The sequence below is a fragment of the Bos grunniens genome, chromosome 2 (genome assembly GCF_055505025.1).
Source record: "Bos grunniens cultivar Pamir isolate PY7600 chromosome 2, Bosgru_T2T1.0, whole genome shotgun sequence".
NCBI lineage: Eukaryota > Metazoa > Chordata > Mammalia > Artiodactyla > Bovidae > Bos > Bos grunniens.
Genome location: NC_141166.1, coordinates 15344412 through 15359789, shown reverse-complemented (window position 1 = coordinate 15359789; position 15378 = coordinate 15344412). Strand labels below are relative to the sequence as shown.

At 43.2% G+C, this 15378-nt stretch overlaps 1 protein-coding gene across 1 annotated transcript in view; it reads right to left on the bottom strand.

The window, feature by feature from the left end:
• Positions 1-7446: 7446 nt before the first annotated feature.
• Positions 7447-15378, bottom strand: part of KHDRBS1 (KH RNA binding domain containing, signal transduction associated 1) — a 33326-nt gene continuing 25394 nt past the window's right edge. The window contains exons 10-11 of the transcript XR_015139530.1: positions 15028-15087; positions 7447-7756 (exon numbers count right to left, since the gene is read on the bottom strand). The gene's annotated coding sequence lies outside the window, so the exon portion shown is untranslated. The remainder of the gene's footprint in view (positions 7757-15027; positions 15088-15378) is intronic.

Sequence of the window (15378 nt, the reverse complement as noted above, 5' to 3'; positions counted from 1 at the left end):
AGGTTGACTACTGATTTTACCTGCCCAGCATTCACTCCTCTTTCTTCTGATATGAACACTGATTTTCCCTTGGGAATCTACCCTTCCTCCCACTCTCTCTGTCCATGAAGTTTAGGGTGGCTGCCTTAGTTCCAGTGTGTGCAGATGCCCCGGGCCTGACAAATCAAAGCATTCCATCCCTGCCACGTCAGGCTACAGGGACTGGCTGGTGTGAGGGTGGAGGTGTGTTAGTGACCCAAGTTTGGCCAAATGAGATGCAATCCTAGGACTTTTGCCACAGCTATTGGGAAATAAAATTTCCCCCCTGTGAGATGGCTAAGGAAATAAAATATAAACTTGAAGTTCTTGGTGGTTATCTTGCCACCTTTTGGGGAGAACTTAGCTGACAATGAAAGAAACACAGAAAAGTTAGAGAGTCAGGAGTCATTTTCTTAACAGCATCATTTGATCCAGGTATATCTGAAGTCTTTATGGACTTTTCTGTTACAAAAAGCCAGTTTTGTATCTGACAATTGCTACTGAAAGAATCTAGAACAACATACACTTCCATCTCAGCATCTACTAGAAACATCTAGGGCCTTAATCCTTTTACATCTGCCTCCTACAGGCTCTGTGGAGAAAATAACCGTACGATGGCAGGATGTTCATTAGGTTTTTGTCCTCTAGATCTGTGCCCACACATCTCAGCTGTTTTGTGACCCCGAGGCCCTCGCTTCCCTCCTGTATGTCTTCATTTCCTGATTAACTTGCTCTCTATTGGCTCTCCCAGGAGTCTTGAATTTTTGAGGAAATGCCACTGGCTCTGCGCCAGCCATGTGTCATCGGACATCAGGAGTTCAGATCTCTTCCTTGGTTCTGTTATTCTGGGACCAAGGTTGGCAAGTCTGTCCTCAAGATCAGTAGTTTTCAGCCTGGATTATGCAGGCCTCTGGGGGTCCTGAAACCACAGGATAAAATACAATACTGCTTCCTGGAGTGTCAGTTTTATTCATAGCAATGTAAGGCAGTATTTTCAATATTATAGTTATCCAGAGCATCTTCTCTGAGCCAGACTTACATGGAATCAAATCCTGGCTCTACCACTTGTGAGCTGCGTGACCCTAAGAAATTACTTAACCTCTCTGTGCCTCAGTTTCCTCAGTACAAAGTGAGGATAGTATAACTCACAGATGTAGAGAACAAACTAGTGGTTACCAGTGGGGATAGGGAAGATGGGAGGGGCAAGATAAGGGCAGGGGATGAAGAGGTACAAACTGCTATGTATAAAAGAAATAAGCTATAAGGATGCACTGTATAGAACAGAGAATATAGCCAGTATTGATAACTCTGGGGGCACGCTGGGTCTTGGTTGCAGCGTGTGGACTTCTCTTGTTGTGGAGCATGAGCTCTGGAGTGTGTTGGCTCAGCAGTTGCAGCACAGGCTCAATGGGATCTTAGTTCCCTGACCAGGGATAGAATCCACATCCCCTGCATTGGAAGGCAGATTCTCAACCACTGGACCACCAGGGAAGTCTCTGCTTATAATAACTTTAAATGGAGTATAACAGAAAAATGTTGAATCACTATGCTGTACACTTGAATATATTATCACAAAGCAACTACATTTCAATTGAAAAAATATTAGTACCTATCTTAGGAGATTATGATGAAGATCAAGTTAGACAGTGTAAAGTACTTAAAACATACCTGGTGTATAGTAAATGCTATTTAAGTATTACCTATTATTAAAACATGGATATATTATGAAGTAACAAGAAAACTAATGTGAATTTAAGATTGATGACTTTTGAAGAAATGTCACCTAAATTTCTGCCTCAGTTTCCTAGATTTGTCCTTTTTGACAGCAAGAATACTTAATACTTAATTTTTTTTTTTTTTACAAGAGAATCCAGATGTCTTCATGTTCTTTTAATTTCCTGGGTTATTCTGACTTCCACATATACGTTAATCTCCCCATCTAACCTTCCACATCTCAGAGACACTTACCCACTTGTTCTCAGACATTTGTTCTCTTCATGTCTTATATCTTACTAGAGACACAGCATGTGCAAGCTTGAGAAAATGTTGTATTTTGTTAGTTTTCCCAATATAGATGAATTTGGTATGTAACATACTGGAAGGATGGGGAGATGGCAACAGAGAAAACAGCATGAGCGAAGATCCAGAGGTAAGCGATAGGTTAAGTTCATACCACTTGAGGGTCTTGAATGCCACATGCTACATACAGTGGTGTTTAGATTTGATTTCACCTAAGTCTCCTTATTGCCAAATTCAGACTTAAATTGAAGAAAGTAGGGAAAACCACTAGACCATACACGTATGACCTAAATCAAATCCGTTATGATTATACAGTGGAAGTGAGAAATAGATTTAAGGGCCTAGATCTGATAGATAGAGTGCCTGATGAACTATGGAATGAGGTTCGTGACATTGTACAGGAGACAGGGATCAAGACCATCCCCGTGGAAAAGAAATGCAAAAAAGTAAAATGGCTGTCTGGGGAGGCCTTACAAATAGCTGTGAAAAGAAGAGAAGCAAAAAGCAAAGGAGAAAAGGAAAGATATAAGCATCTGAATGCGGAGTTCCAAAGAATAGCAAGAAGAGATAAGAAAGCCTTCTTCAGTGATCAATGCAAAGAAATGGAGGAAAACAACAGAATGGGAAAGACTAGAGATCTCTTCAAGAAAATTAGAGATACCAAGGGAACATTTCATGCAAAGATGGGCACAATAAAGGACAGAAATGGTATGGACCTAACAGAAGCAGAAGATATTAAGAAGAGGTGGCAAGAATACACAGAACTGTATAAAAAAAGATCTTCACGACCCAGATAATCACGATGGTGTGATCACTGACCTAGAGCCAGACATCCTGGAATGTGAAGTCAAGTGGGTGTTGGAAAGCATCACTACAAACAAAGCTAGTGGAGGTGATGGAATTCCAGTTGAGCTATTCCAAATCCTGAAAGATGCTGTGAAAGTGCTGCACTCAATATGCCAGCAAATTTGGAAAACTCAGCAGTGGCCACAGGACTGGAAAAGGTCAGTTTTCATTCCAATCCCAAAGAAAGGCAATGCCAAAGAATGCTCAAACTACCACACAGTTGCACTCATCTCACATGCTAGTAAAGTAATGCTCAAAATTCTCCAAGCCAGGCTTCAGCAATATGTGAACCGTGAACTTCCTGATATTCAAGCTGGTTTAGAAAAGGCAGAGGAACCAGAGATCAAATTTCCAACATCCGCTGGATCATGGAAAAAGCAAGAGTTCCAAAAAAACATCTATTTCTGCTTTATTGACTATGCCAAAGCCTTTGACTGTGTAGATCACAATAAACTGCGGAAAATTCTGAAAGAGATGGGAATACCAGACCACCTGACCTGCCTTTGAGAAACCTATATGCAGGTCAGGAAGCAACAGTTAGAACTGGACATGGAACAACAGACTGGTTCCAAATAGGAAAAGGAGTATGTCAAGGCTGTATATTGTCACCCTGTTTATTTAACTTATATGCAGAGTACATCATAAGAAATGCTGGACTGGAAGAAACACAAGCTGGAATCAAGATTGCCCGGAGAAATATCAATAACCTCAGATATGCAGATAACACCACCCTTATGGCAGAAAGTGAAGAGGAACTAAAAAGCCTCTTGATGAAAGTGAAAGTGGAGAGTGAAAAAGTTGGCTTAAAGCTCAACATTCAGAAAACGAAGATCATGGCATCTGGTCCCATCACTTCATGGCAAATAGATGGGGAAACAGTGGAAACAGTGTCAGACTTTATTTTTTGGGGCTCCAAAATCACTGCAGATGGTGACTGCAGCCATGAAATTAAAAGACACTTACTCCTTGGAAGGAAAGTTATGACCAACCTAGATAGCATATTGAAAAGCAGAGACATTACTTTGCCAACAAATGTTCATCTAGTCAAGGCTATGGTTTTTCCAGTGGTCATGTATGGATGTGAGAGTTGGACTGTGAAGAAGGCTGAGCACCGAAGAATTGATGCTTTTGAACTGTGGTGTTGGAGAAGACTCTTGAGAGCCCCTTAGACTGCAAGGAGATCCAACCAGTCCATTCTGAAGGAGATCAGCCCTGGGATTTCTTTGGAAGGAATGATGCTAAAGCTGAAACTCCAGTACTTTGGCCACCTCATGTGAAGAGTTGACTCATTGGAAAAGACTCTGATGCTGGGAGGGATTGGGGGCAGGAGGAGAAGGGGACGACAGAGGATGAGATGGGTGGATGGCATCACTGACTCGATGGACGTGAGTCTCAGTGAACTCCGGGAGCTGGTGATGGACAGGGAGGCCTGGCGTGCTGCGATTCATGGGGTCACAAAGAGTCGGACACGACTGAGTGACTTAACTAAAGTCTGTTTCATCTGTAAAATTAGAGTAATTCCCACATCATTGTGAGGATTAATGACAGAGAACTAAACATATAGGAGGGTTGTCCTACATAGGAAATGGAATGGCTGTCACTAGGAGCTGGGGTCAAGGAGAACTTTAGGAAGAGCAAATCATCTTACCTTTCAGGGTGGCCTGCGATTTAGTCTGAGATCTTATTTTCACGCAATGCACATCTCAATCACCAGAGGGAGCTCAATACAAAGGAATCAGAGCTTCCAACCCCACACAAAAACTGGTGGGCAGGGCTGGGCAGGGGATGTGGAATTCTGGACCCAATCCAGAGCTTCTCTATGGTAGGGATAGGGCATGGAGCCAGGCACTCCTCTCTCTGGCTCTTTTGTTTCTTAGAGCCATCCCAAAGGGGATGGGGCATGCTGCTGAGAGTTACAGCTTTGCAACTCTTCTGATTTAGATCTTTAGGATGGGGTCCGAGGCGGGGCGGGCGGGGACTAGAAGAGTGAGGGCCAGATCCAGTTTCTGTATTTCAATCAAAAGAGGCTTTCTTTCATTAATTCTGTTCATAAGTACCAAATTCCTTAGAATCTCTCATGCCAGTCCAGGTTGTCTAGCTAGGCCTGGGCACCTTAGAAAAGGAGCTGGGGATAAAGCATGAGGAATGAGGGGCATGGGGGAGAATGGGAGGCCATGCCGTGTCTAACACTCAGCCTCTATCTAGAGTGGCATCCACATTGCCCTGGGACCCCAGCCTGTAGGTCTATCGCATAGGGCTGTGGGCCCTAGGCTTCTCCAATTGCAACTAACCAAATGTGTTTCTTAGGATTTTTACAAAACCTTATCTTCTCCACTTACTGGTGAAATGGACTTTTCTGTTGTTGAAATGAAGGCCCAGAGATATACAGCAATCCACCCAAGATCAAGCAGTGCTCAAGGGCAGAACTGGGCCTGGAAAACAGCAGGAGCCGCTCTCAGGGGCCTGGGAGAGGGAAGGCAGGCACAGTAACAGCCTTCAGAACTACTGCAGCGAGCGCTGGCTCTTGGCCAGGCCTGTACCCGCCCCTCCGAGGCCGCTCGCTCTCCAGCTAGGCCAGGCTGCGGAGCCCCGCCCCCACACTCCTACCCCAGTCCCCTGAGACTCCATCACCCTGGCAACAGCCAGAGAAAGGCCCAGCTAAAATATTTATGGCTCAAAACAGTCCAGAGGCTTCAGCTGGGGAGAGAGGGGGAAAAGCTGATGTCATTCCTTCTCTGCTCAAAGGGGAGGTGACTGACATGCAGGGCAGCTGGGTGGGTAGGCCAAGCCCACTAGGTCAGGGCTCCCTGAGGAAAATCCCTAGGGCGGCAAGTGGTAATGGGAAAAGGGAGCATGTGACAGACATGACAGGTGACAGGAATGGGTAAGAAACACAAGCCAGGAAAGCGGGAGGAAGGACACTTGAGTGTGGAACAGTATTATGCATAGACCTGTGGGATGTATTTCACACACATTTCAGTTGCTTTTCAGGTCCCATTCAATGGATTGGGATTTTTATCCTACTTTTATGGAGTGAACAGACCCAGAAAAATAGAGTTAAGTGAGGAGCTGGGGTTTGAATCTAGATCTTGTCTGGCTTTGGCCCTGTAAATCCATGGTTTCTAAGTACATATCCTGTATCTGAGGTTGGAAGGTAGGCAGGGCCGCCTAGATTCTAGCATTGGCTTCTCAAGTAGTGACCCAGGCTCTGCACCTCCAATTTCCATGATGAAGATACCATCTGATTCCTGAACCCTTCTGCTCCAGATTTCTCCTCTGCCTACTGGACTGAGGCAGGTCCTCAAATGCTAGACGAAGAAACTGGCCACAGATGAGGCCTAGGAGACCAAGAAATCAGGGAAAATGAAGCCGGAGCAGTCAACCCTGGATTGAAGGTCTTGGTGCAAACATAGATTGACAAACTCATCTCAGTTTGCCTGGGACTTTGCTGGTTTTAGGACTGAAAGTTCAACATCCCAGGAATCTTGTCTTGGGTAAACAAGGATGGCTTGTCACCCTAAATAAACCTCTCAAACACAATGTTTTACTGTTTCAAAGTACTTCTAGCTCTAAGAGTTACAAAAGGTCAAAAGCAGGGACTGTGAAGTCTGATAGCATGTTTTTTAACCTTAGGCAAGGTATTTATCCTCTTTGAGCCTGTTTTCTCATCCCTAAAAATGAGTATAGTGGATTGGAGGATTAAGTGAAGTAGCATTGTTTAAATGGGGTTCCCAGGAGGCACTAGTGGTAAAGAACCCACCTGTCAATGAAGACATGAGACAGGGGTTCGATCCCTGGGTTGGGAAGATCCCCTGGAGTAGGAAATGGCAACCCACTCCAGTATTCTTGCCTGGAGAATCCCACGGACAGAGGAGCCTGGTGGGCTCCAGTCCATAGGGTTGCAAAGAGTTGGACACGATTGAGCACCACCACCTTCTTCTGTTGGTGGACCGTGGGATGTTTCCACTTTAACCTCTCAAGATGCCCTCTGTAAAATCAGCCTACGGGCCTATGGCACTGGCACAGGAAACCAGAAGTGTAGCAAAGGCTGACTTTCCCATCCTTTAAGAGAAAACATTAGGATAAATAGCTAGCCCAATATAGCTGGAAGGAGAGTGGGAGTTAAGACAGGACACCTCCTTTGGCTCTCTCTCAAAGCTGATGAAAGCCACCAGAGTGGGATTCATCATCACTTGACTGAACCTTTATTGAGCTCCTCAGTGCCAGGTATTTGCTGGGGAAGGGATATAGTCCAGAGGTTAAGTGGGAAAAGCCCTACCCTATCCTTCAAGAGATTTTTGGACTTAACTAATCAACAGAGAAAAACAACAGGCTCTGAGGCTAAAGAACCTACCTTTTAAAGTACATGAACCTTCTTACATGGCTTTTCTCAGCCTGTTACAGAGGTAGTGACCAGCCACTCTCTAGGAGACCTCTGCAAGTGCCCAAGGCTGGCACCAGCAACACACATGTGGCAGGATGGGAAACAGGAGGCGGTGGTAGGGGGCTCCAGCCAGTTCTGCTGGAGACTAAAGGGAAGCAGGCAAACTGGGAATGACACAATTGGAGTTGCCAGTTTATTCACATCTAGGAGGCCATGCTGAGGATACTGTTAGTCCCCTTCAATCTTTCAGGTCCTGAGCAGGTTTAATTGTTAGCATCACAATCCCCTGTTGCCCTAAGGACTCCATTCTGGGCCTAGAGACTCTTAGGGGACTCTAGCTGGCTTTCTGTGGGTAAATCAGACAGATCAAGAGGTAGGTGGGAACAGACTGTTGATCTCCTCTCCTGGGTTTCTCTGTGCTCAGCAAATGCCCTCAGGCCAGCCTTGACACAGTAGACAGCTCTCCTGGTTTCCGGAGTCCTCTGATTGCTGCAAAGACATAGGCAAAAAAATTATGAAGCATGAAGCTGCCATACTGGGGGGATTCCCAAGCTCCCATCTGACCACTCTGCCTCCCTTACAATCTCCCCACCCTACAGCACAACCCCAGTTTACTGCATCCTAGACAAGGTTTTAGGTACACAGATGGGTAGAAAAAGAAGTCCACAGTCTATGAGCTCTCTTTTTGCTGTCAGTCAGCAATGAAAATTGAGCCTCACACATCCCATCCTTGGCCATGCCTGAGCTGAATGATCTGGGACAGACGCAACTAGACCTTCGGGGCCATTAACTACACAAGCATTGGAACCTCTAGCCATATAAAGAAGAAAATAATTTCTACTCTCTCAGAGATGTGAAAAAGATAAAGATTGTAACAAAAAGTTTTAAATCCTTTGGAAGCGAACGGGCATCTTCTCATAGCTATTAGTAGTACCTCAATCCTAGGCTCAAGGGTCCACTTTTTCTGGTTCTTACCAGCCCCTGATTCTCAGCGTTATCCACTGAGAATTGGATAGGAGAGACACCCTAAGCCTGGGGCACAGGCCAGGGCCCTAATCTCATGCCAAAGAATGTAACTGTGCTCCTCATCTTAAAAAACAGAAATGGTACTACCATCCCCTACTTGTTCAAGCCAGTAACTTAGGGCCCTCTTCTCCCACACCTAATCAATCATCAAATTATGTTCATTCTCTCTCTTAAAAGTCCTTGAATCCATTCATTTTTCGACACTTTCACTGATGTCACCCTAGCGCAGGTCTTCCTCAATTCTTTCCTTGTAGGTCTCCATAACCCATTCTCCACTCAGGAGCAAATGAAGTTTAAAAAGGAGAAATCTAACTGTGCTTCTTACCTCAGACTTCTGAATTCAACAGTCTTCAGTGATGAGCACAGCATAAGGCCCAGATTTCTACCTCACCCTGAAGCTGCCTCAGCCCTACCCTCTGCCTAGAATGTGTTTCATGTCCTTTCCCTAGATCATCTCCCAAACTCTCTGTCTAGTTAACTCTGACTCTAGATGTCAGCTCAAACATTATTTCCTCAAGGAAAATCTCAGAGTTGGTTAGCCCCTATTTAAGTCCTCACAGTACCCATTCTTTTCTTTCATAGCACCTATCACAACATAGATGATTTATGCTATTTAAGAGATTAACACGTTTAGTGTCTGTGTCCCTGGATACACTACAAGCTTCACGAGGTCAGGGACTAGTTTTATGTTACTTACTTACCACTGACTCTCCAGTGTCTAGCACATAGTAGGTGTTCCAGTTTATAATAGTGAATGTGTTAAAAAAATAAGATTGAGAGGAGTCATTTATACTCATCTCTGAGAGAAGCTTATGAAGAATCGTTATCCGAACACCAGGTATTTCTCTTTTTCAAAGGCAGATGCAGAGTTTGCTTCCTATATTCCAACCCCAGAGAGCCTGAGATATTGGGAGCACTCATTTTGTACCTAAAGCGAGGCTGTAAGTAGGAATCATGAAGGCTGAAGGAGCCCAAAGACAGCAAGAAGAATTAGCTCTGTATCTCCATCTTCTGGCTCAAATGCTTTACGTACCTGCTGAGGAGACTGGCTACCCTGAGGTGGTCCAATGTGGGCTCCAGAGCTAATGCAGGCATCTTAATGTAGTATTAAGAGCATAAACAGTACCCAAATTTCCAGCAACGTGTTCTACTTTGGTGATTAATCTGGGCTGACAGCCTCGCTGGACTCTGTCTGGAAACACCTCAAATGGGCTGTCTTTCTTCAGGAGTCCCCACAACCTCTCCCAATTTGACTGGGAAATGACAAGGCCTCTTTGAAGCAAAAAGCTCCCCTGGTCTAGGTGGGGAAAAAGCACTGTGATAGCTTGTGTGCCTGTACGAAAATTCCAACCTGCTCATTCCTTCCTGAGATGTAGCTAAAGACAACCAGCACAGCTTAGGTTGGGGGTGAGAAGTGCACCTACTGCTGAGAAGCTGCTGGATTTGTAGTCAAGGAATGTCAAGGAGCTGACCTCCAGCAGCATGGTTATGAAATTCAAATCTCTTCCAGATACAAAGTTCCTTCCTTTTAAAAAGAGAGCTACAGTTGGCAGAACACTGGAAAAGAACACATCCTCAGCCCCAGAGCCATAGCAGGCTACTGAGAAGACATACAGCCGGAGGGGTAGAAAATTGATTTTAGAGGTCAGTGAATGTATCTGCTCCTCATTACCAAACAAATGAGTTTGGTCTACTGCTTGAATGCAGCCTCACTGGGAGCCATCAGGCCACAACAGGACTAGGGTGCAGTGCCCACCATAGGTCTTTGCTCCCAAGGGGCCTACAAGGGTAAAGACAGGGAACAAAAGGATGCGAGTAAGGCAGTGCACTGGCTTCCTCCCAACGGCTGCAGCCTCACACAGCTGTATGCAGCCTGTCTGCTCAAGGCTATTAAATACTCACTGGATGCCTGTTAGCTTTAAACATGCAATAACAATCCAAAGAGCAAGAGGTACATGAGGGTCCAGAGAGAAAAAGGGAGGGCAAAGAAGGATCTAATTTTTTTAATTTTAGGAATCCGGAAATCAAGCTAGGGGTACCACCCATCTCGTGTATCAAAGCTGGGAACCACTTCCAGTGTAAGCAAATCTTTTGGTGGCCACTGTAGATACAGAGGAAAGACCAGGAACAGAGAGACTTGGGTCTGAACTCCAGCTCATGGGCCCTGTGGTCATCCTAACAAGTGCATGTCAGTTTCCCAGGAAAACTCACTTCACAGGTTGTAAGAATTGCCCTAGATGCTGCAGTATGATACTCCCTGGACAGTTAGCTCAGAAATGGTGGCAGAGACTTCATTCATTCAAGACTTGAAAGTGGTTAAGCAAAGCCTTGCTTAGTAATTCCTTAAGAGTGTGGTTTTCATCAGTGGAGACTCACAGAGTTTTGGTCTCTAATTCACAGGGTGGGTGAAAAGGACAGTACATAGCATGATGCCCTCAACGTACGGTGAAGGCCTAACATCCCCGCCTCAAACAGCCCTAACATCTGAGAGGAGAGATGGCTGTTCTTTCTGAAAAAGGCTTTTAGGTAAGAGGGAGCAGAAGCCAGGCATGAGGAGGGGAGAATACTTCCTTTGCTCTCCCACAAAGGAGTGATGCATATATGGAAGGTATTTACCGTCTGTTTCCTTTACTTCCCCAGCTCACCAGCGTGAGGGCAAACACAAGTGTGCTCAAGTCACTTTCCTGGTTAAGGCCTTAAAATACCTCCCTAAACTTCAGGACAATGTCCAAATTCCTTGACTAAAATTTAGCTTTTCAAAATCAGCACTAACCTACTCTCCCAGCCTCTGTTTATATAGGTGCTTAGCACATGTCCTGTTGAATGTTTTATACACATTAACTCACCCAACCTTCACAACAATGTAAAGTAAGTATTAAAATTTAAACATATAACTGTAAAATAAATATTATCCTCCCATTTTACAGATGATGAAACCGAGACTTGGGACGTCCCTGGTGGTCCACTGACTATGTCTCTGTGCTCCCAATGCAGATAGCCTGGGTTCGATCCCTAGTCAGGGAACTAGATCTTGCATGCTGCCAACTAAAGATCTGTATACCGCAACACAGATCGAAGAGCCCGCATGCTGCAACCAAGACCCAGCACAGTCAAATAAATAAATATTAAAAATGAAACAAAAACTGAGCCTTGGAGAGGATAACCCACCAAAGGTTCCAAAGCTAGTTACCATTACATAAAAATGTGTGTTAAACTGTGTAAAAATGGGATAAAATAGTTACTTCACAGGTGGAGAAGATAGCGAATGGCATATAGTAAAGAATGTTAGAATTGACAAAAATGCAATTGTAGCTAAGTGACCTTTTTTCTCCGATTTTATCATTTCTGAAATCAGGACTCATTTTAACACTCATGAAAACAAACCACTTTGTCAGTTTAACTGACAGTATTTTTTCTTTCTGTGCACTATTTCATGATGCATCTCATAACACATGCCCTCAGTGTCAATGAAATATGGTGTTTATCTTAAAGCAGCAGCATGCTTTTGGCATCGAGAATGGGTTTTGGTGTACAAAATGCTAATGGGCACCTCCTCCATGACTTGTTATGCAACTGTGGTAAATTACTTCACCTCCCCTAGTAACAGCTGCCTCATTTACAAAAACATACAGTAGATAGTCAAATTAACTTTTTTTCTCTCTTAGCTTGGCAAAGCTGCCTATTTCCTCTATGTCACTTTCTCTAAAAAAAAGGCGGGGGGGGGCAATGGAGCTATCCGTGGTGATGCAGCAGATAAGAATCCGCCTGCCAATGCAGGGAACATGGGCTCGATCCCTGGTCAAGGAAGATCCCATACGCCACAGGGCAACTAAGCCCGTACACCACAACGACTGAGCCTGTGCTCCAGAGCCCGTGAGCCGCAACTACTGAGCCCACACACAACCACCAAAGCTTGTGTGCTAAAGCCTGTGCTCCACAACCAGAGAAGTCACTGCAAGGGGAAGCCCATGCACTGCAACTAGAGTAGCCCCCGCTCGCTGCAACTAGAGAAAGCCCATGTGCAGCAACAAAAGACCCAGCTTAGCCATAAATAAATAAATGATTTTTAAAAATGGGGTCAAGGTCAATAATGGGAATAAACAAGTAATAAAATAAGTTAAAATGTATATTAAAGTTAATAGTAACTCTGCTGGCAAACAGTCGCCTGTACAGACTCATGCAAAGCACGAGAACATATCAAGAGGGAGTCCGCGTGCTGCCTGATGTATTCTAACTCAAATGATCTTTGGGTGACAATACAGCTTCAGGGTTTGAGGTCAGGAAGGGATTACTTAAGGTTCAAACAACTGAGCAAAATACCCACCAGCACCACCCTTATCCTCCTAGTTCACTTGGTTCAGGAGCATTCTGTACATGCAGGCAAGAAGCCTTACAGGCCCTAACTCTCAGGTTGCTGTTCCTGAAATAAAACACGGTCCGAGTCTGTTTCACTCTTGGTGGCCAGAAAGCCCTAGTGGTTGCTAACCTATCTCCACCTACATTTTTAGTCTGAGACAGGAGGTGGCAAGTGGTGGGAGAGAGAGCAAGATGGACAAACCCTAAGGCTATTTGAATGCTGCCATATCCCTAGATAAGGAAGGGTGAGAGAGTTTCTTTAGCAGCAAGTGTCACTGATGAGTACCCTGGAAACCCTGGAAGGAGATGGGGAGAGGAGCAAAGGAGGTTGATGGTGGGGGAAGGGCATGTAGGCGCTCAGCCTCTGAGCCTCTGGAGAAGTACATACAGCCAGGCATGGTAGCTACAACAGCCTCATTTCCACGTTAGCAGCCTGCAGTGTTACAGGCATGACTTGGAGTCATCCATACCTGGGATCAAATGCCAGACCCACCAGTGACGAGCTCTTAATGATGCCAAAATAGTCTAATCAGCTATTGAGTAGCTGCTGTATGCCCCAAATTGTATTAATCAGTTTAAGTAATACCAACTTCAAAGGGGATAGATTTATACCTCTATGGTCAACTGATTTTCAACAAGGATGCCACGGTCTTTAAAGGGGAAGGAAAAGTCTTTTCAATAAATAGTGCTGAGACAACTGGATATCCACATGCAAAAGAAAATGAAATTCCCCCTTCATATACAAAAATTAAAGCAAAATAGATCAAAGATCTAAATGTCAGAATTAAAACTATAACACTCTTGGAAGGAAAAAGATATAAATCTTTAGGTCCTTTAAAGAGACAATGGCTTCTTACCTATGACAACAAAAAGCATAAGCAGCAAAAGAAAACAACAGACAAACTGAACTTCATCAAATGAAAAACTGTTGCATGTTTCAAAGAAAATAAAAAGACAGTTCCTAGAATGGGAGAAAATACTTGCAAATCATATATCTGATAAGGGTCCAGCATCAAAATATATAAAGAAATTACAATTCAATAATAAAAAGACAAATAGTCCAATTTAAAAATTGACAAAAGAGTTAAACATTTCTCTAAAGATGATAAGACAAATGGTGGTAAGTACATGAAAAGATGCTCAACACTGGTCATTAGAGAAATGCAAATCAAAACCACAATGAGATACCAATTCACATCACATAGTATAGGATAGCTATAATAAACAAAAAAAAAAAATAGTAAGTGTTGGTAAGGATGTGGAGAAATTAGAAACCTCATTGCTGGTAGGAATGGTTTAGTTTCTGTGTAAAAAATTTGGCAGACCTTTGAAATTAAACACAGAGTTACCACATGACCTACCAATTCCTCTCCTAAGATATATATCCCCCAAATTAAAAACATGTCCAAAAACCCCACAAAAAACATATGTCCACACAAACTCTGTACATGAATGTTCACAGCATTATTCATATTGGCCAAAGCAGTAAATAAAATGTAGTACATGCAAATAATAAAACAGTGTTTGACAAAAAAGGGGAAGTATTGACAACATGATGCAACATGGATATGGCTTGAAAACATTCTCAAGTGGAAGAAGCCAGTCATAAAAGATTATATATTGTATAATTCCACTTTATGAAGTGTCCAGAATAAGCAAGTTGATAGAGACAGAAAGTAATTAATGGCTGCTTAGACCTAGAAAGGATAAGAGGACTGTGGGAAATGGCTTAAAGGACATGGTATTTCTTTTTGAGGTGATAAAAACTTTCTAAAATTGATTGTGGTGATGACTGTAGAACTTTGTATATAATGAAAACCACTGAACTGTACACTGAGCAAGTGAATAGTATGGTATATGAATTATATCTCAATAATCCTAACATGTCTTTTAGTTTGTATTAATAGGAGCTAACCTATCTGCAGAAGCTGCAAACTGGCAAGTGATGGCAGCATTTGGGTTGCACAGATGTTTTACAAGGTTGACACAGATCTAAGCAGACGGTAAACAACTGGCAGTATATAAAATCCAAATTTCTAGCTTTTCTTGAAAATCAGATCTAACAAGTCTAACAAGTAACTTTTAAAGCTGGGAAAGAAACATAAATGATCTTCAAATACATGATAGGATATTCCTGCAGTGGTCTAAAGCAGAATCATTTTAAGTCACTAGAGCGACTCATTCAAAATGAAAGAAAACTTCTAATACGTGGAACTATCTTAAATGAAATAAGTAGCTTTGGGAAGTAATATGTTTCCTATCACTGTATATATATTAGGTACTGAAATGTACTATAATATGCATAAACCACCTGGCACAACCATTTTACAGTTAGGATAAAAGTCCAATATCCTTAACAGAAAACCACCTTAACATACCTGACAAGGGTCTTCACTACCCATTCTATTCCAGGAAATGCCTCAGGACTTTTCAACCACCTGAAAATGGAGAAGTAAGAGATCAGTATTTTGAAGAGGAAGTTTTAAAGACATACAAAATAAAAGATAGAGATCCTGCATGCAGTTTACACATTACAGGAGAGAAACATGCAACTTTAAAGAAATTTTAAGTAACATTTCATTGTGAATATCAATACGGGGACCTAATAGGGGATAATCCTTGTACATTTTAAAATAGCTGAGCAGAAAGCTTTACTTTGGGGAGCAGCAGATCTAAACTACAGTCATTGAAATTTTACAATGTGTCATTTAAGATGTCAGACTTTGTGC